The sequence below is a fragment of the Podarcis vaucheri genome, assembly GCF_965113315.1.
Source record: "Podarcis vaucheri genome assembly, chromosome: 14".
NCBI lineage: Eukaryota > Metazoa > Chordata > Lepidosauria > Squamata > Lacertidae > Podarcis > Podarcis vaucheri.
The window spans coordinates 15,102,968-15,124,379 of NC_138752.1; the positions used below are offsets into that span (position 1 = coordinate 15,102,968).

The following is a 21,412-nucleotide window of genomic DNA, read 5'->3' on the forward strand; positions in this document are numbered from 1 at the left end:
AGTTGTTTACCTCACCAAGATCTTTCATGTCAAAGTGCTCTTTCAGTTGAGCTAGGGCGTTATTGTACATTGTGACATCTTTCCAAAAGAATAAAATATCATCAACATAAAACAAACAGTACAGCTTCTTTTGCCCCTCCTCTTTGACAAATACACATGGATCAGCTTTCCCTTGCTTAAAACCTAGAGAAAACAATGCTTCAGTGAGTTTTGTGTGCCAACACCGTGCACTTTGTTTGAGACCATAAAGGGACTTCTTCAGAGCACAAACAAATCCCTGTTTTACCTGTACACCATCAGGTGGAAGCATATAAAGTGATTCACCTAGAGATCCGTACAAAAACGCTGTATTTACATCGTGGTGACTAATGTGTAGATTCTCCTCTGCAGCTAGCTTGAGCATAAGCCTAATGCTCTCATATCTCACCGTGGGTGAGTAGGTCTCGTGATAGTCTTCACCTGGTACCTGTGCAAAACCTCTGGCTACCAATCTGGCTTTGTGTCTGACTATCTAGCCATTTTGGTCAGTCTTCGCTTTGAAGACCCATTTGCTTCCAAGCAGTTTCATTCCTGGAACTACTGGAACTATCTCCCAAGTTTTGTTCCTTTCTAAGGAATCAAGCTCAGCCTTCATGGCGTTTAACCATGGCTCAGCTTCCTTAGAATCCAAATCCTGGATTTCTTGAAAACTTGAAGGTTCAAATACCTTCTTGGAGCTTTTAACAGCTGCTACTGCTGTTTTAGCAAATTCATCAGCAAATCTCTTTGGAGGTCTGCCTTTTGTGGCTCTTTGTGACCTGCGAATTAGCCTTTGGTCTTCAACACTTTCCTCTTCCTTCTTAGGAGAAAAGTGACCTATTGTGAACAATGGTTCTTCCAATTCCTGATCAGAGCTTTCAGAGGGTCGCATAGAGGCTTTCGCACTCTTGAAATCCTCTGAATCACCCGATTCAGTTTCAGAATCAGAATCAGAACCTTCATCAGTGGGTGTGGGATGCTGTTGCTTATCCTCAGTCTCATCACTGTCATTAGGATAACATTGGAAAATTCCCACGTTCTCCCCCCACTTGGCATTGTACTCAACACTTCTTGTGAGCTTAATTGTCTTAGAGTCAGTCATCATTATTCTGTAAGAACCTTTCTGATAACCTAGAAAGATACCATGCAATCCACGCTTGCCTAACTTGGAGCTTTGTGGCGAGTGAATCCACATGTCAGAACCAAAAATTTTCATGTGTTTGATGTATGGTTTCTTGCCAAACATCTTCTCATAGGGGGTACAACCAATCGCTGAAGATAACCTGCGATTGTAACTGTAAACAAAACACGAGAGAGCTTCGGCCCAATAACTCTCTGGAAGATTGGCATCATGCAGCAAGGTTTTTAACCCTTGAAGCAATGTTTGATTTGCCCTTTCGCAAAGTCCATTCTGCCATGGCGAGCGAGGACTGGACAAATCGTGTTGAATTCCTTTCTCAGTCAGAAAAGCTTCAAACTGCTGAGAAGTGAATTCTCCCCCGCGATCTGTGAAAAGAATTTTTATCTTCTTACCGTGCACATTTTCCAACCAAGCACAGAATTCCTTGAACCTTGGAAAAGCCTCTGATTTCTGCTTGAGATTGTACACATAAATATACCTGGAAAATGCATCAATGAGAACCATGAAGAACCTATTTGCACCCAAAGAGGACGATAGTGGACCAACTAAATCAGCATGAACAATCTGGTATGGTTCTGTAGCTTGCCTACTAGACACCTTACCTTTCGCAGCCATTTTCACCTTGTTTGCTGCGCATGCTTTGCACTTCATGTGGTACCTGCAGGGTTTAATAGTCATACCTTCAACCAAGGTAGGCATCTTAGATACTGCCTCAAAATGCAAATGACCAAATTTCCTGTGAAAATCATGAATACATCCTGCATGCAAACTTTTGTTAGAACCTGCAATGCAACAAGTATCATTCTGCACAACATCATCATAATACAAAACAAACAAACGATCAACACATTCAGCATGCAAAACATAATCGTCTTTCTTTGTGATGGTGCATTTCTTGTTCTTGAAGGAAACGTCAATGTTCCGTTCATTCAGCTGCATCACACTTAGAAGATTGTGTGTGGCATCTGGAACGTAAAGTACATCATGTATCTCTAAGTCCAAACTGTGAAGAACAACAGTTCCGTAGCCTTGACTGGGGATCGTGTGGTCATCCGCCTGGTGAATCGCACCTTCCTGCGGTGTAAAAGACACGAACAGTCTCTTATCGTTGCACATGTGGTGGGTAGCTGCTGAATCAACAACGAAGAAAGATCTAGACGTCTTCTGGACCTTTGCAACGTTTGGAGTGAAGCGTGAGACCATTGCCTTGTGCTGCGTTGTCCTGGACACCGGACCTTTGCCTTTGCTTTGGCCTTTTCCACGCGATGAACTTCCGCTGCGCTGCTCTGTCTTGGCCCTGGGATATTTGCATTCCCTCTTCATATGGCCTAGACGTCCACAGGAGTAGCATTTCACTGCCTTCAAAGCTTTGGCGCCCTCTGGTGGTTCCACTGCACTCTGGGATGACGTCTGTGAAGACTCCCCCTTATCCATGCAGCTAGCACCCCGGCGATCTGCTTCATTCTGGATCACGGCAGTAACATAGGCTACTGTGAGCTGAGCAGTTGGTTGAACAGCAATCTGAGTGGCAACGGACTCCCAACTTGGACCCAAAGAATGTAGTATCATGAAGGAATACACAGCCTCTGGAAAGGTCAGCCCTCTCTGTTGCAACTCATGTCTCAGATTCTGCATCTCCATCAGGTGTTTACGCACATCTCCACCTTCTGCAAGAGCCATACCATGCAGCTTGGCATAGTAGTACATTGAGGAACCAGCTTCTGTCCTCAAGTGAGCCTCTTTTAAAGTGTTCCAAATTTCTTTGGCTGTGGTCTTTCCACGCAACAGACAGAGCTCTTCTGGGGATACTATCAATGTAAGTGTTCCCCTTGCTTTGGAATCCTTAGCTGTCCATTCATCTGTAATTGGAGCTGGGGGGTTGTCTGTAATAACATTAAACAGACCTTCTTTCCGCAGAATTGCCTCTGCATATAGCACCCAGTTCGCGTAATTTTTCTTATTTAGCTTAGGAATTCCAAAAGCCTCAACCAGCTTTGCATCAGCCATCATTGCTGCTTTAATCAAGCTGTGTCACAGTACTGCAGCTTCTTCTAAAAGCACTTTTAAAAAGTACTTTCGCTTTCTCAGCCATTGCCTGTGAGCTTGTGCCTTAAAGCCTGTATCGCGGCAAAACGGCTTTAAAAGTACAAAGTCCAGCCATAAAGCTATAAATTAGAAGCTGGCAGGCTGCCAGGCTGCTCCGGGCAGCATGAGCACATACCTTCATCAATCAAACTTGACGCGCAGAGCAGATAACGCGATCCGTTCCTCTGTTCCTCTGCCGGCATTCCTCAGTTTGATTTACGTCTTTCTGGGCCCATAACCAAAATGTTGTGATTGCAGAGTCCTGTGCACAACGGAATGACGAACAGTACGTGCCACATGCTTAAAGTTGCTTTATTTTCAGTTCATTGTTGAGAAATTACAAACATGCATCTTGCCTCTGCGGGAGCAGAGAAGCAACCCTCCTTCTCCTCGGAATAACGAACACCGAGAGAACAAAAGTGAAAAACAGGAAAACAGTGTACGTCACATCCAGCTTCCCATTCCCGTGGGAAAACCCAACAGTGCTCTGACTGTGGAATGTAAACATTGTCTCGTGACAAGCACTTTGCTGCACAGTGAAGGAAGCAGAAACCAACAACGATAAGGCTATGAATGGCTACTAGCCATAATGGCAATGTTCTTCCTCCACTGCCAGAGACAGTATGCTTCCGAATCTCAATTGCTGGAAACCGCCGGAGGGAGATAGCTGTTGCACTCTGGTCCTGCTTGCGTGTTTCATTATAGCCCATGAACTGCCTGAATAATAATAATAATAATAATAATAATAATAATAATAATAATAATAATAATTTATTTATATCCCACCCTCCCCAGCCGAAGCTGGGCTCAGAGCGGCTAACAACAGTAAAATGATAAAACATTCTAAAATCATTTCATTCTAAAATTAATTCAAATCAAATTGATGGCAACCATTGGGCTAGAGTTCTGTGAGGATTGCCAAAGGAGGGAGTTCAGGCTGCACCCTGGCCAAAGGCCTGGTGGAACAGCTCTGTCTTGCAGGCCCTGCGGAAAGATGTCAAGTCCCGCAGGGCCCTAGTCTCTTGTGACAGAGTGTTCCACCAGATCAGAGCCACGGCCGAAAAGGCCCTGGCTCTGGTTGAGGCCAGCCTAACCTCTCTGTGGCCTGGGACCTCCAAGATATTTTTGTTTGAAGACCGTAAGGTCCTCTGTGGGACATACCAGGAGAGGCGGTCCCGTAGGTATGAGGGTCCGAAGCTAGTCTTCACAGGCCATTGGCTTAGTCCAATAGGGCTCTTCTTCTGTGCTTATTTAAAGGGGAAATGGATCACCTGAACAGTTCAAAGCACACTTCTTGCAAGACTAAATTGGAGAGTCCAGAGGGATTGCACCTGTTCTGTTATGTACTGAAATTCTGACCCTGGGCCAGCAGGGGGATACTGTAGATAGTTTTCACTCAGGTCCACATATGCAAATACAGTGGTGCCTCGCAAGACGAAAAGAATCCGTTCTGTGATTCTCTTCGTCTAGCGGTTTTTTCGTCTTGCGAAGCAAGCCCATTGACGGATTAGCGGATTAGCGCTATTAGCGGCTTTTAGCGGCTTATCGGCTTATCGGATCAGCTGATAAGCCGCTTAGCGGCTTAGAAAGGGGGGGGAGGGAAAAAACCCGCAGGAACTCACAAGACATTTTCGTCTTGCGAAGCAAGCCCATAGGAGATTCGTTTTGCGAAGCACCTCCAAAACGGAAAACTCTTTCGTCTAGCGAGTTTTCCGTCTTGCGAGGCATTCGTCTTGCGGGGCACCACTGTATGGAATTGAAAGTGACGTTCAGTGATTGGATAGTTACAGAAAATGGTTACTGTTGCTTTTGTAGTTTTGCTCTACATAAGCAGGTTGGCTGAACCCTTCAGCCCAGTTCTGTTCTGGGCCTGTGAATAAACAAGAGCTGTTTGAAGAATCACTGTATCGTCTGACATGTTCACCCACAACTTAATAGGTTCCCTGATTTCAACCTCTGTGTGTTCATCTAATGGTGCTTCAATACAGGTAAATAGATGAGAAGCCCAATACATTTTTAGCACCTAAGGCAAAATAGTACCTCCCTCCGCACCAAGGAAGAAGGGATGAGTGAAGAAGTACGTCAGGAACCAGGGGGAAATCGTATTTCTGTGATAATAATAATTTATTATTTGTACCCCGCCCATCTGGCTGGGTTTCCCCAGCCACTCTGGGCAGCTTCCACAGAAACCAAAAAAAACACTAAAATATCATACATTAAAAACTTCCCTGAACAGGGCTGCCTTAAGATGTCTTCTGACTGTCAGGTAGTTGTTTATTGTTTTGACATCTGATGGGAGGGCGTTCCACAGGGCGGGCGCCACTACCGAAAAGGCCCTCTGCCTGGTTCCCTGTAGCTTTGCTTCTCGCAATGAGGGAACTGCCAGAAGGCCCTCGGCGCTGGGGAATAGGTGTCTCCTTACAACTCTCAGCCATCTTAACAAGCCGCAGTTCCTAGGATTATTTTGGGGAAGCTGTGACTCTTTAAAGTGGTATGCTAATGCTTTAAACGTATGATGCAGCTGAGCCCTATACAAAAAGTCTAAAATTACCTGAATGCACCAATGTGGCTAGTTCTGTCCGTAGAACATGCTAAGACAGGGATGGACCACGTGGTGCCCTCCGTATGTTGCTACACTACAATTTCCATCAGTCATAGATGGTAGGAGCTGTGTCAAGACCCCTGAATCCAGAAGCTGCAGAGGCAGGAGACGGACCAAATTCTGGGTTGTGGACCTGAAGCTGTCAGGCAGGAGCCCATAGACAGAGATGGTCTTAGGGTATTGCAACCGGTTCCACCACACTGGGCACCACCACACTGCAAGGGGCGCCAGAACAGTGCTGTTGAGAGTGCGAGAGGCAGGAGGCGAATCTTAGCGTCGCACGGGGCGCTGCTGAAATCCGAGAGCCTAAAGTTTGCCACTGCTCTGCAGTGTCTGATCTTCTTATATATTTAGGTTTTATTAGTTTCCAAATTTTAACAAATCGACCTAAATTATTTAACATTTTATACAATTTTTTAAAGTAATTAGGTTTCCCGCTCCTGTCACAAACATATATGTCCATCTCTTCCTGTTGCTGCCACATTCGTTTTTTCTTAAAATCCACTAAAAATCTTCACCAGCTGTAAACTGTTATCGTAGCTGCCCAGTATGTCTTCTTTACACATGGCACAATTTTTTGTTCTGAATAAATATGAATTCTTTTTCTCATGTGTAGTCCTTCAAATCAGTGTTCTCAGATCTATTGTAAAGTGTCTGATCTTCAGCAATAGACCCTCGTCTGAAGGCACCACTGTTTTAAGGAGGAAATAATCAAAGCCAGATGACCTTGTGTGTCTCCCTCAACTAAGAGGACAAGGTTTCATACCTGATTGGAACTCAGAAAATGCAAGCGTATAATTTATACTTGCAATGTAAGTTAGACCTAAAGCAGGAATTGAGTGTGTGCCATAGGAGCCAAGTCCTAGGGGGCAAGGGGTCTTCAGCCCCTGCCATAATATATTAGAGGGGGCCAGCCCCCCCCCCTGGTTAATGGGCATTGCCATTCAAATAGGGTGTGTGCACTGTGTCATGTGATCAATTATGTGTGGTGGGGCTTACCTCCACCCACCCACCCAATATTTTATTCAAGTTGATACCCTGGTATATCACATGTAAGGACATATACATAGGATCTTGTCTCATATGTTACATTTGATGTTCACAGGTGGACAAACACACTTATGGTATTGTTAAATTGCTAGCATGCTAGGTGAACCAACTCTTCATTTTCTTAAAATGGAAAAAAAACGTTAAAAGCTAGCTCAGCATCACAACTATGTGACTTGACACTATCCATTATCCTTGGTTGACCTTTCAGTCCAAAATCAATTGGTTTCTCTGCTCAAAGTGAACCACTTTCTGAAGAAGTAGTTTGGGAAGGGATTTATGGTTGCTAAATTTAGTATTCTTACTGGAATTCAAGAGCGGTTCACTGCAAGGTCTAAAGGTTTTTTTCCAGGCTTTCTTGGGGAACTATATCAGGTTGCAACCTGGTTGCTGCAACCTGGGCGTGAGTCCTATTGAATGCAGACTTAATTTCATGTTGCCATGCATAGAATTTGACTGAAAAGCTTCCTTGTACTGAAATGCAGGTGCTGTAAATAAAGGTGATCTGGCTAAATGTCGCAGAAGTTGCACAGGCATAAAAGGATATGAGACAATGGCCTGTTTTGCATGTCACACTAAGGCAAGCCATGGCTCGCTGCGAATGCACAAGCAGACTGGTTTCTGGAGAAGAAGTAGCAGTCACTGTACTTCGTCCCCCAGCCCTCCATGTTGCCATGAGCTAAGTCATGGTTTATATTAAACAGGATCAATGTGGGAGTCAGGAAAGACAGCACCTTATCGTCCTCTATTTGGCTGCAGCCATGGGCATAGCTGTCAACCGTCCCTTATTTGGTGGGAAACTCCCTTATCCCAGCGCCATGTCCCGCTACTGTCCCTTATTGATGATGTCCCTTAAATTTCCCGGGTTTCAAAGGAAGCAGCTCCTCTCCCTCCCTCCCTGCTCGCCAGGGAGGAGGGAGGCTCCAACTGCCCGGCCTGCCCCCCTCCGGCCTCCTCTCACCAGCCTCGGCCCCCGGGAGCCTCCCCCCGCCGGGACTGAGGAGCCTTGAGAGGAGAGCGAGGGCAACCATAGAGAAAGCAGTTCAGAGAGACAAGGAGGAGGCGGAGGCGCGGGCAGGTGTTCCAAGGGCTAACCATAGACGAGGGAAGCGGAGGAAGGACTGCAAGCGCTTCTCCCATAGATTTGTAGTGGTAGATTAGCATAGATAGTCTGATCTGCGGGTTTACTTCGGGCACTTTTTTTACCCCCCTCTCTTCCTCCCGCCCCGCCTGATGGAACTGAGAGCCACAGATGGAGCACGAGAGAAAAGATACAGATCTGCAGCAGCATCTCCGTAGCTTGGTCTTCGTTTTGCGCGAAAAGTGGTTGCTGCTTGTAGTTATTTAATTGCAGTGTTTCATCAGCTGGTGTCCTGAGCAGCAACCTCTGGAAACGAAGGGCTAAAAACCAGTGCTGCTCTCCAAAATTATCAAGTCCCTTTTAACTTCATATTTCAGCTGGTTGACTAAAATCCCTTATTTTGGCTGCTGATCCCTTATTTTCGAGGCCGCTGGTCCCTTATTTTCAAATCTGTAAGTTGACAGCTATGGCCATGGGGCAAAATGTCCTTTGGCCAATAGTCCCAGGAACACTTGTAATCACATGAATGCACAGCACCACTTTTATGGGGCAGGTGTTCGAGACTGCAGTCTGTGTGCTTTTGTAAAAGCAAGTATAATTCAGCAAGACTTCATTTCCTCCTCTGGGTGCTTAAAGGAACTGTGCCCTTGTCACACTGTTAGCCTAATGACTCATGAGAGTTTCGTTTGCCTACGTGCTGCAGGGGAGGAAATAACCTCGCAAACTTTTTGTAATTGACAGTGTGTGGGGAGATCTATCTATTTAGGAGGTTTCGGGGTGCAAACGCATACCTTGGGTTTGGTTTCTTTAGCATGGAGGTCCCTGGAGACTGGTGGCACTTTCCATGATATAAGGTATATTTTTACATTTATGCAGGCTGAACATAAGGTGGAAGGGTGCAAACATTAACAGATTTTGCTCCACCTTTAGGGTTTGGGGGGGCATCAAAGCCATAGCAAGAAAGCCTCTATTTCTCTTCCCAGTCCTGTTCAAGATGAGGCTTGCTCCAGGTGAGGTCTATTGTCTTCTGACATCACCTCCACCTAGAGAAGGAAGGGGAGAGAAAGGCATATTCCTTTCCACTCACCTTGCAGAAAGATCATCAGTTTCTGTGGCAACACTTTGCCCTAGCTTACATTACAAAGCAGCTGTGTCACAAACACGGGGAGGTTACTTCCTTCACAAACTAACTGGTTTGACCGTTTTGGAAGTCCCCTTTATCCAACACAATTCCATTTCACAGCTATAAAATCACAGGATTGCAGAAGATCCCAAAGCCCATTCAGTCTAACCCCGTGGTTCCAAACATGGGGCACACGCCCTACAGGGGGCAGTTTGATTTTTAAGAGGGGGCAATTCAAGAATGAGTTATTAACCGTGAGTGGCCTTTTAGCCTTTCTCCACGTGAATAGGAGTTCCCTTCTTGAATAATAAGAATTATATGTCACTGGAAGAGGGCATCAGGATTTTAGAGATGCTTAGGTGGGGCATGGCCAAAAAAAGGTTGTGAACCACTGGTCTAACCACAACCCTAACCTCTTTAGATATTTAAAGGTAAAGGTACCCCTGACTGTTAGGTTCAGTTGTGGCCTACTCTGGGGTTGCGGCGCTCATCTCGCTTTATTGGCCGAGGGAGCCGGCATACAGCTTCCAAAACTAAAGCGTTCCAAAACCAAGGTGCACTTTCCCATAGAAAGTAATGCAAAATGGATTAACCTGTTCCAGACTTTTAAAAACAACCCCAAAAACAGCAGTTTAACATGAATTTTGCTATCTAACAAGACCACTGATCCATAAAATGAAAGCAATAAACAATGTACTCCAGTCACACAGTCAATTCATCAATCAGTAGCTGAAGTGGGTTCTACACAGTCACAAAAACAAAACAAAGTGAGCCGCAAAAACAAAAACGCAAAATAAACAGCAAAAACAGACAGACCTCAGTGTAACACTCATATTGTCAGCGTAACAGTCCAAGCAAAACAAATCAGAAGAGTAACACTCAAAACGGAGCACATTCAACTTCCGAAGAAGGTTGGCAAGCCGGAAGACTTGCTTCTGGGTTTGCAGTGTTTGCAAGTTGTTTTGAGTACCAAGGCCTTTGAGAACCAAGGAACCACTGTAGGTGAAAATATTGTGAAAAATTATAGAAGAGAGGGATCTGAACTGAACTATGTCCTAATGAAAAGGAGAAGGCGATAGATGGCCATAAAATTATGGATCCTGTGGAAATAATGGGAGAGAGGTCTGGGGTTTTCTTTCACTCTCTCTCATAGCACCCAATCCGAAGACTACCCTATAAAATTGATTGGCAGTAGATTCTAGATACGCAAAAGAAAGTGCTTCTTTATATAGCACACAATGAATTTGCAGAATTGGCTACCACAATATGTGGTGATGGGTGGGTGGCTGGCTACATTTTTTTATAAAAAGAAAAGATCACTTAGTGGCAGGTACAACAATTGGCCATGAAAACTAAATAGACTGCATCTGAAGATAGAAGTTCTATCTCTGAATACAAATTCCGGTGGCAAATGACAAGTGGCCGGGGGAGATGTGTTGCTTGCATGTCCTGCTTCTGAGCCTCCCAGAGGCATATGGCTGGTTTGGGAAACACATTCCCAGCATGTTTGCACTCCTGTCTCAGTGATGTCTACACTGGCTTGGAATGGAATGGAAGATGGCAGGATCCCCAAGGAGGTACAAGGAGCAGGCTCCAGGCGCCAGGCCCGTTGGCAGACCAACTCTGCACCACAAAGATGTCTGCAATTGTGACATGAAGGCTGGCCACATTGAGCTCATTGTGCGGGAATCCCTTGCAGGCGGCTGCAGTGCCGGGAGACAGACATTCTGATTGTGCAACCATTTGTTGTTGTTGTTGTTTAGTTGTTTAGTCGTGTCCGACTCTTTGTGACCCCATGGACCAGAGCACACCAGGCATTCCTGTCTTCCACTGCCTCCCACAGTTTGGTCAGACTCATGTTTGTAGCTTAGAGAACACTGCCCAACCATCTCATCCTCTGTCGTCCCCTTCTCCTTGTGCCCTCCATCTTTCCCAACATCAGAGTCTTTTCCAGGGAGTCTTCCCTTCTCATGAGGTGGTCAAAATATTGGAGCCTCAGCTTCAGGATCTGTCCTTCCAGTGAGCACTCAGGGCTTCAGTGACCAAAGGAAGAATGACACAGAGAGAAGAAACGTCTGCACAAACAGACACCTTCTTCTGCCCCAGCTGCAGCAAAACAAGTATCTCCCTTAACAGTCTCTACAGCCACAGCAGGCACTGCAAACTCTTGGCTTCTCCTAAGACAGACATATAATAATATAATCATTTATTATTTATACCCCGCCCATCTGTCTGAGTTTCCCCAGCCACTCTGGGCGGCTCCCAATCAAGTGTTAAAAACAATACAGCATTAAATATTAAAAACTTCCCTAAACAGGGCTGCCTTCAGATGTCTTTTAAAGATAAGATAGCTGCTTCACATCTGAAGGGAGGACGTTCCACAGTGCGGGTGCCACTACCGAGAAGGCCCTCTGTCTGGTTCCCTGTAACCTCACTTCTCACAATGAGGGAACCGCCAGAAGGATCTCAGCGTCTGGGCTGAACGATGGGGGTGGAGACACTCCTTCAGGTATACAGGACTGAGGCCATTTAGGGCTTTAAAGGTCAGCACCAACACTTTGAATTGTGCTCGGAAACATACTGGGAGCGAATGCAGATCTCTCAGGACTGGTGTTATGTGGTCCCGGCGGCCACTCCCAATCACCAATCTAGCTGCTGCATTCTGGATTAATTGCAGTTTCTGAGTCACCTTCAAAGGTAGCCCCACGTAAAGCGCATTGCAGTAGTCCAAGCGGGAGATAACTAGAGCATGCACCACTCTGGTGAGACAGTCTGCAGGCAGGTAGGGTCTCAGCCTGCGTACCAGATGGAGCTGGTAGACAGCCGCCCTGGACACAGAATTAACCTGCGCCTCCATGGACAGCTGTGAGTCCAAAATGACTCCCAGGCTGCTCACCTGGTCCTTCAGGGGCACAGTTACCCCATTCAGGACCAGGGAGTTATGACTATCTGTCTCCCCGCCTGGGACAGAACTGACTTTCTGAACTCCCTCGGAAGCCAGTGAAGGGAAAACAATATTGGGGATCAGATGAGCTGAGTGACAGTCCCTCACCGCTCACCCAACCTGCTCCCCAAGGCTTGCCGGCCCTGGTCCCATTTCAGGGATTGGACGAAATCGTGGCAAGCCCCAGGATTCCTTTAACGGAATTCCCTTCCACACCACCATTGGAGGGGCAGGACCAGCCTGTCCTTACCCCTCCCCCACCTATTTTTATAACCAATGCCTAACCCCAACCTTACAAGTTGTGACGAATTGCTAAGTAGTAGGCAAAAACCAAATGGCACCAGCCAATCAGCCAAATGGACAAAATTCCTACTAGGCCCCTGCCCCAACGGCAGACGACCCCATGACAGGCATAGCAAGGTCAACCGGAACTCAGGGCAGGCGGGCGGGCGGGTGATCCGATGCACAAAGCAAAAGCTGAGTGCCCCAATATTTAAAGCCTTTGGTCTCACCCACCAAGTTGCAACATGCAATTTGCCCCAGCAACCCGGCCATCCAATCGTTGCCCCCAGGCCAGCATAATTTTACCTGCCTGGCAACAGAAGGTTGGCTTGGCAGACCCCACCGCAACACGTGCTCTCATTTCAGGGAGAACACGCTTTGTGCAGACTGTCAGAACTCCAAACACCAGCTTTTCCTTTTTTTTTTTTTTTTTTGCTTTTTTTTTTTGCCTCTGTGCAGTCTCCGTTTCTTCATGCAGATATGACGGTGCAATTAGCTAGGATAAAACTGGGTTGCAGCCACAATCTCTCGGTGCCCAGAGTTTTGCAGATAAATCTTACCCTGTCTCCAGACATTAGATGGGGTCCATTTCTAGAAGTGTTGAGGCTTGCTTCCTTGGCAAACTTCAAAGGACTTTGGATATGTCTCCTTGGGAGGGCACTAATGCGAGCCATTAATTGCTGCATTTGTACTTTTCCATCAAGAGAGCTTTTGAAAAAAAAGAAATCAAGTCTGCCCAACTCCATTAACAATTGGATGGGCTATAGATATAGTCATGCATAATAGATTCTTCTTCTTCGCTATGGAGAAAAGACACTGGTAATTAATTTTGAAACAATAATGTCCACATGGGCAAAGCAGAAGAAGCTATTTTAAATTGGAGGGTCGGGATGAAGAGACCTTCCTGCTGTGGAAATTCTGGGCCAGGCATAGGCAAACTTGGCCCTCCAGATGTTTTGGGACTACAACCCCCATCATCCCTGACCACTGATCCTGTTAGCTAGGGGTGATGGGAGTTGTAGTCCCAAAACATCTGGAGGACCGAGTTTGCCTATGCCTGTTCTGGGTGGTATTCAGCGCTAAGGTAAAGGTAAAGGTACCCCTGCCCGAACGGGCCAGTCTTGACAGACTGTGGGGTTTGTGCGCCCATCTCACATCTATTGGCCGGGGGCCAGCGCTGTCCGGGGACACTTCCGGGTCACGTGGCCAGCGTGACATCGCTGCTCTGGCGAGCCAGAGCCGCACACGGAACGCCGTTTACCTTCCCGCTGGTAAGCGGTACCTATTTATCTACTTGCCCCAGGGGGTGCTTTCGAACTGCTAGGTGGGCAGGCGCTGGGACCGAGCAGCGGGAGCGCACCCCGCCGCGGGGATTCGAACCGCCGACCTTTCGATCGGCAAGCCCTAGGCGTTGAGGCTTTAGCCCACAGCGCCACCCGCGTCCCTATTCAGCGCTAGTCCTACTCAAAATAGACCCATGGATGTTGATGGGCATGACTAACTAAATTAGGTTCCTTAATTTAAATGGGTCTAAAACTGGAAAAAAAAAAGTTTAAAATAACTTTTTCTTTAGAAAACCTGAAGCGTTTACTTTAGGAATTTTAGGTGCCGAAATACCAATGGAGCAGAAAAGACTATTTATGCATGCGACCACAGCTGCCCAGATGTTATTGGCCCAGAGATGCAAAGATGATAAAGTCCTGACTACAAAAGAATGGCAGATTAAGATAGATTATGCCGAAATGGCAAAATGACTGGAAGAATCAGAGATCAGGAAGAATACAAAATTTTAATAAAGAATGGGGGAAATATATAATTTATCTTAAAAACCATTGCAAACAGTTAAAACCATTAGTGGGATTGGAATAACACTTGTAGTTTAATAGTGAATTTGGATATAATGGAGATATAAAAGATTTGGATTATTATAAAAAGATGCAGGAGGAAATGATTAGCAATAGGACCCACAAAAGGGAAGAGGGAAGTCCAGGAGATTCTTTGGAATCTTGTTTGTCTGTTGTATATGCGATTGTAAGATTCTAATTTGAAAAACCAAATAAAAAAATATATTTAAAAAACAAAAAATAATAATTTAAATGGGTCCCCTTTCTGTAAAGGTAAAGGTAAACAGTCCGTGACAGTCAAGTCCAGTCACGAACGACTCTGGGGTTGCAGCGCTCATCTCGCTTTACTGGCCAAGGGAGCCAACGTTTGTCCACAGAGAGTTTTTCTGGGCCATGTGGCCAGGATGACTAAGCCAGAGTAGCGCACAGAAACCAGAAACCAGAGCAGCGCACGGAAACGCCATTTACCTTCCTGCCGGAGTGGTACCTATTTTTCTACTTGCACTTTGATGTGCTTTTGAACTGCTAGGTTGGCAGGAGCAGGGACCGAGCAACAGGAGCTCATCCCGTCACAGGGATTCAAACCGCTGACCTTCTGAACGGCAAGCCCTAGGCTCAGTGGTTTAGACCACAGCGCCACCCAGTTAAACTTTGGACCATCAATTTCCATTAAGATCTAAACTCGCTGAATTTGATCCTTTCTGAAAAGGGGTCATTGTTCAGTAGTGGAGCACATGATCTCTGGCTAAAAGGATCAGGTAGCACAAGGGTGGGGTACTTCTAGCCCATGAGCCAAACTTGGCCCATTAGGGATCCAAATTTGACCCTTGAAGCCATTTTTCCCAAACCATGTCCACCTGATCCAAATTTTGTTCAGTAGAAATGCTCTTAATCTCTCTTCATTCAATTATTATTGCTATCAGTTCATAACATTTGCTGCTGCAAACTATGGAAAGGATAAACACTGTAGTCTAGAATATTATTGTTGTTGTTGTTGTTAAATTTATAAGCCCATACATATCAGCTGTTGCTTAGCGTTCTAGCTTCATGCTCTGATTCTCTCTAGACTGTTTCCCCCCTTGGGACCCAAAAGAAACACTTTGGTTCCTATCGCCATTTACAATACCTCCATAGTTGAAATTTCCATGCGGGTAATGGATTTGTGAATGAGCCCTGCTGAAATGAGATTGCTTCCGTGTTGTGTTCTCAATAAAAATAAAAATCTTTGCGTGACAAAAAAATATGAGAACTTCAAAGGTTGAACTGGAGAACGTTGTCAGCAGTGTATCCACCCAAGGCAATAATTCTATAAAAACATCAGTAAAACCAAATACACCTAGGAGAAATGAAATCTTGTTCAATAATTAACTACAAAATACAGATAGCACATCGTTGGTAGCAACACCCACAGATTTCTACTGAACACAAAGTTCACTAAAAGAATAGAGGTAGAGAAGATGTAGCGAGATACATATCTATATCACAGGGGTGGGGAACCTCAGGATTGGGGGCCGAATGTGACCGTATTTGGCCCTCGGGACTCTCTGCAAGCCATACACCCTTCCAACAGGCTGCAACCTTCCTGGGTGCTTTTGTTTCCTGGAAAGAGGATGGAGAGAGGAGTGTCATGTGTGTTTGCAGACTCTTCTGACTTTTTCAGGGCTGGAAGGTAACTTGCTGCACAAAGGTAAGGGTCACACCCATTGCTCTGCTCGCTTAAAGACCTACATTGGCTCCCAGTACGTTTCTTTTCTTCTTTTTTAAAATGATATTTATTGAGAATTTAAAATTACAGAGGAAAAAAGAGAAACAAAAAAGGAATTAAACAATACAAGTCAATAAAAAGAAAAAAGAGAACAAAACACACAATACATCAAAACCAAAAACAAAAGCAAACAAAAAATTAAAAACAAATCCAATATTCCCAAATCTTTATCTTTCGTTAACGTGTTTCATCGACCTCCTCACACCTCCCTTTTTTGTATTCTAGTTATTAATTATCTCAGCAAATCCTTTCCATCTTTCACTATATTCTGTCCTTAAATTGTCTTAATTTATTTTAACCTTATCTTACCATAAAAAGCCCTAAAACTTAAAACTTATTTGTACATAACTCCTTATAGCATTTCTACTAAAGCCAAATAGTTTCATTCCAACATTTTTTCTAACACTCATTAACTTTACAATAATTCTCTAAATGAATTTTTAAACTTTCTTCCAATCTTCATCCACCGTCTCTTCTTCCTGGTCTCGGGTTCTGTCAGTCCTTTCTATCCATTCCATCTAGTCCATCAACCTGGTGATCTTCTATCCGAGGCTCTTAACTCTTTTCCATGTCCCTTCTGCAGATCTTCTTCATATTTATACCTGCACTTTACTTTGTCTTCTGCTGATCTTGTTCTTAATTTCCTTCCTTTATCACTGACGAGTAGATCTCGGGGAGACTCCAACCTAACAATGTCTTTATCCCTTCTCGACAGGTCAGCCCATTCTCCATAGTCAGCACTAAAATCCAAAAGGTATTTGAAGGCATGTTTCAAAGACCCTCCAAAGTTAAAGGCCCCCACAACTCCAGACTCCCCCTGGCCCAAAACCAGATCCCAGAAGCCAAAACATCCCTGCATAGGGGGATCTATCCAACTTCCCATCTCCAAACCAAACGAGACTCCATCTCTCCAAATCTGACTTTCTCCAGATTCAGTCATCAAAAACAACAGCTTATGTTCCTGCAAGGCCGCGGCTCTCTCCACTTGTATTACTTGAGATTCAACAACAACCTCCTCCTTTGTCTTCTGCACAACTTGCCCTGTCAAAGCAGATTCCTGGGTCGGATCCTGAGTAGTTTCTATATAGGTATTCACTGTTTGTCCAAAATTATTTACTGCAACAGTCATCAAATCCATCTTCTCATGTAGCTGTTCCAATAAAGCGCTTGTCTTGCAAAAAGCAATCACTAAGGCTTCTTCTGCGCACATTCTTGTTCAAGGTCAATGTCTGGTTCTCACGATCTTTAATCTCTACAGCTGGAGAATTCCCCAGATCGACTCCAACAACAGTTTCAAAAGCTCCCTCTAGGGGAAACAATTTCTATTTGTATCCGTCCTTTTGAAAGCAGATCCAGCAACAAAATTACTTTCGTTTTTCAAATATTTTGTTCCTTTTAAATGCAAAAGGAAACATTGGAATCAATATGTTTCTCTTTTTCAACTATCTGTCAAGAAACGTTTTATTCACAGTCAATGAACTTTCCCAAAACGTCTGTCTCTGGCACCCCGTTCCCAGGTTCAAGACGGTGGAAATTTATCTTTCTTTACTCTCTCTCCTGCAGGCTTAAACAATCTAAGATTTCCCCCCTCTTCTTCTGCTTCCAAGGGGGGTTTAGTAGTTTTAGCCGATGGAGATTTAGTCCTTTACAAAAGACTTTCCAGACTTTAGCTTGCAATGTCTTTGCTTCAATCTATTTACAAAAGCGGAAGGCGGACTTCCTGTTTAGAACCTTCCCGCTTCGGTGCCAAATTAAGATGTTTCATAATCCAATTTTCCATTCTACTCACGGGTAGTTGTTTAAAGTCCAATTGTCCACAGGAAAAAGTCAGCGCTCTCCGGCAACAGCAATGCGGCTTCACTCCGTGAAAAGAGCAGTCGATTCGAAGCACCGCGCCACTCACCCCACGTTGCTCCGGATCCCCGAAACCGGGTTTCCCCGCAAGTAGGGGAGGCGCAAAAGGTGCCAGCCGAATCCCACGTCCACAGGCTTCTCCCGCCTGTGGTTTTTGGTGGGTCTCCGCCTCTCCGTGGCGGTCCAGACCCTAATTTCCACGAAGCGGATTCCTCCCGATCAGAGGAAATCCGCCATTGCCGGAGGCACTAACCTGGAAGTCCTCGGCTTCCAGTACGTTTCAGAGCACAATTCAAAGTGTTGGTGCTGACCTTTAAAGCCCTAAACGGCCTCGGCCCAGTATACCTGAAGGAGCGTCTCCACCCCCATCGTCCAGCCCAGACGCTGAGGTCCAGCGCCGAGGGCCTTCTGGCAGTTCCCTCCCTGCGAGAAGAGATGTTACAGGGAACCAGGCCTTCTCGGTAGTGGTGCCCGCCCTGTGAAATGCCCTCCCATTGGATGTCAAGGAAATAAACAACTATCTGACTTGTAGAATACAACTGAAGGCAACCCTCTTTAGGGAAGTTTTGGAAGTTTGATGTTTTATCGTGTTTTTAATATTCTGCTTGGAGCCACCCAGAGTGGCTGGGGAAACCCAGCCAGATGGGAGGGGTATAAATAATAAATTATTATTATTATTATTATTATTATTATTATTATTATTATTATTACTGCTACTACTACTACTATTATTGGGACCCCATTGCAACAGTTCTTTGAATAAATATCAGGCTTCCTAGCTGCTTTGCTTCTCAAATATACTCTGGTTGGCTTCTGTTATTTCCTCCTACCCTCAAGGAATAACACCTAAGGTAAAGGGAGCAGTTTTCCTTATAACACAGCTACCGCTTGTCTTATTTTTAAAGCACACTTGTTGCCCTCGGACGAGCTGCAGCGCACCAGTAACAGTTATGGAAATGATTAATTGATTCTGGCAGCTGGCGGCTCTTGGACAATGCCCAGGAAAGCTTTCACGTTAAATAAATACACCTTCTCCCCACTCGCTGCTCTCAGATGGTTTGGTTCATCGATCAATCAGAGGCTTCTAATATACCACCCAGTCTTGTCATAGCAACAGCGCACATCAGAGCCAGCAGAATATCTGCAAAAAGCATCGAAATGGCAGAGATATTTGTGTGGTGCATCTATCACACGGTCTAGTCGTTCCCCTGCCCACCCCCCTAATATCCTTAAGAGGGTCTTCAGAGAGTAGCTGGAAATGGGGAGGCAGAAAAAGGTCCTCCTTTCCTTCCACTCCACAGTTTTAATCGGAAATATTAGGCTCAGTACTGCACCCAGAGCTCAGAAACGGCTCGCGCTAATGAAATTCCCTGTCGCAAAATGCGCCCAGAACAATGGGAGTTTTGAATGCTGCTCTCTTCCCAAACCAGCTGTCAGAGTACACATTGGGTGCAGAAATAATGGAAGTGTGTAAGGTAAAGGGACCCCTGACCATTAGGTCCAGTCGTGACCGACTCTGGGGTTGCAGTGCTCATCTCGCTTTATTGGCCGAGGGAGCCAGCGTACAGCTTCCGGGTCATGTGGCCAGCATGACTAAGCCGCTTCTGGCGAACCAGAGCAGCGCACGGAAACGCCGTTTACCTTCCCGCCGGAGCGGTACCTATTTATCTACTTGCACTTTGACATGCTTTCAAACTGCTAGGTTGGCAGGAGCAGGGACCAAGCAACAGGAGCTCACCCCGTCGCGGAGATTCAACCCGCCAACCTTCTGATCGGCAAGTCCTAGGCTCTGTGGTTTAACCCACAGTGCCCTGCATTCCAAACAAATACATGATTATGGAGCAATATTTTCATATCCGGATGGTCAATACAATTTTCCCATCACAATGTTTTTGGTTCCAAATGACTCTTTGTACCAATCAATGAAAGTCGGTAGCAACTGATGTACAGAAAGAAAGACTGATAAAGAATGCAACCATGTATTTTCCAATGACTGTGGGCAATTTTGGAAATGTTTAGAGGAGTTGTGGTTTTTTTAAGAGAGAGAGAGGGAGAGGGAGAGAGAAGACCAGAGATAGCAAGACCGACGGGAAAGATCAGAAACCAGGAAGATCAAGTATTTCTAAAAGACTGGAATAACTTTTTAACATACTTAAAAGACCACTGTAAACTGTTAAAATCATTGGCAGGGATACGACACTTGTAATGTGAAAAGAACTTTGGAAACTATGAATATAAAACAAATAGACAATGTTAAAAGATGCAGAAAAATAATATATTTTCTTTGAAAATGGAACCCATAGAAGGAGGGGGGGAGGTCCGAAGGTTCAATAGAACCTTTTTATTTTAATGTTTTGAAATGGTTAAAGGTAACATGTATAAAACTATGTAAAACCAATAAAAAATTATTGAAAAAAAGAACAGTAATACTAGTTTCAGATGCAGGAAGTCATTTTCAGACAGATCTATTACACTCTCTCAGCATTATAGTCCAGTCTCTGCTTTTTCTGCTACTTTGCTCCCCACCCTGTGGCGTTATCTGTACTTTTAAAAACAAATTAGAAAAAGATGAGTATTACGGCCAATTCTCAGAGAGCATATGGCTCTGAAAATATTGCATTATTTGCCTGATAAAAACAGAGTCACCACAGCAAATGAAGCCTGGGGAAAATTACAGACACAGTGAATTGGCATTTTTTGAATATACCACATTTTTACAGCTCAGCAATATATAAAAGAGTTTCCGGAAGCCTTGCAACATAGGTGGATCTGAAATTTGAGATGCCAAGATCTGCTACTGCTTGCAAACAAATAATAATAATAATAAATTCTGAAGGCTATTATAATGTCAAATGTGGAAGAAGCCATATTTAACATGTCAAACCTTCTCAAGTCGTTTAAGACTGAATGATATTTACTCCACCCTGATCACAAGGAAAAGAAAACCACAACCCAAGTTTCACATGGTCAAGCCCGGTGCACAAATTGTGCAATTCGATTCTTCTGTGCAAGGTGTGTTTTTCCTGTAACAGCCTTGGATTTCTGCAGCGGGGTGAAATCCAGGGTTGCTCAACTTCTTGAACTTGAAAGAAGGAAATGAGACAGAGGAAGGAAGCTACTGTTTTAGAGGTTCGTAGTCAAGTATTCAGATGCTGTTTCTGAACATGGAATTGGTCATATTTCTCTACACTTTTAAGAATTGGCAGTTCAGAACATTAAGAGCACCTATGCCCATCATACTATTGGTTTTTTTGTAAAAATCTTGGTGTTTTATTGACAGACCCTTAAGAACAGCCATATCAAGTGTAACTTTTAAAAGTTCCAAAGGATTGACATGAAATACAAGGTTTTTAAAAAATTAAAAATTAAAAACATAGATTAGAACTATCCAACCAGGGAAACACAGTGTGCATTCTCCTGGGTTTAAAAAACAAACCAGCCCTGCAGTGTGGGATAAAGCAGGAGCAAGGCTTCAGCCAGTGAAAAAAATAAATAAATCAATGTTTCAGCAGCTAAAATCAATCCTTTTCAGCCGACACTTTTTCTGCAGCAAGCAAAGCTTTTCTTGTCCGGCATTCACTGTTATGTTGAGTGGTCTCTTCTTGACAGATATAGAGAAAACGTTT

At 44.6% G+C, this 21,412-nt stretch overlaps 1 long non-coding RNA gene across 1 annotated transcript; it reads right to left on the reverse strand.

Annotated features, from left to right (window-relative positions):
• Positions 1–12,562: 12,562 nt before the first annotated feature.
• LOC309518584 lies at positions 12,563–18,480 on the reverse strand. The gene is made up of 3 exons (XR_014213524.1): positions 18,076–18,480; positions 15,294–15,922; positions 12,563–13,031 (listed from the first exon to the last, which is right to left on the reverse strand). It is a non-coding gene; the product is annotated as an uncharacterized lncRNA (long non-coding RNA).
• Between the last annotated feature and the right edge of the window lie 2,932 nt (positions 18,481–21,412).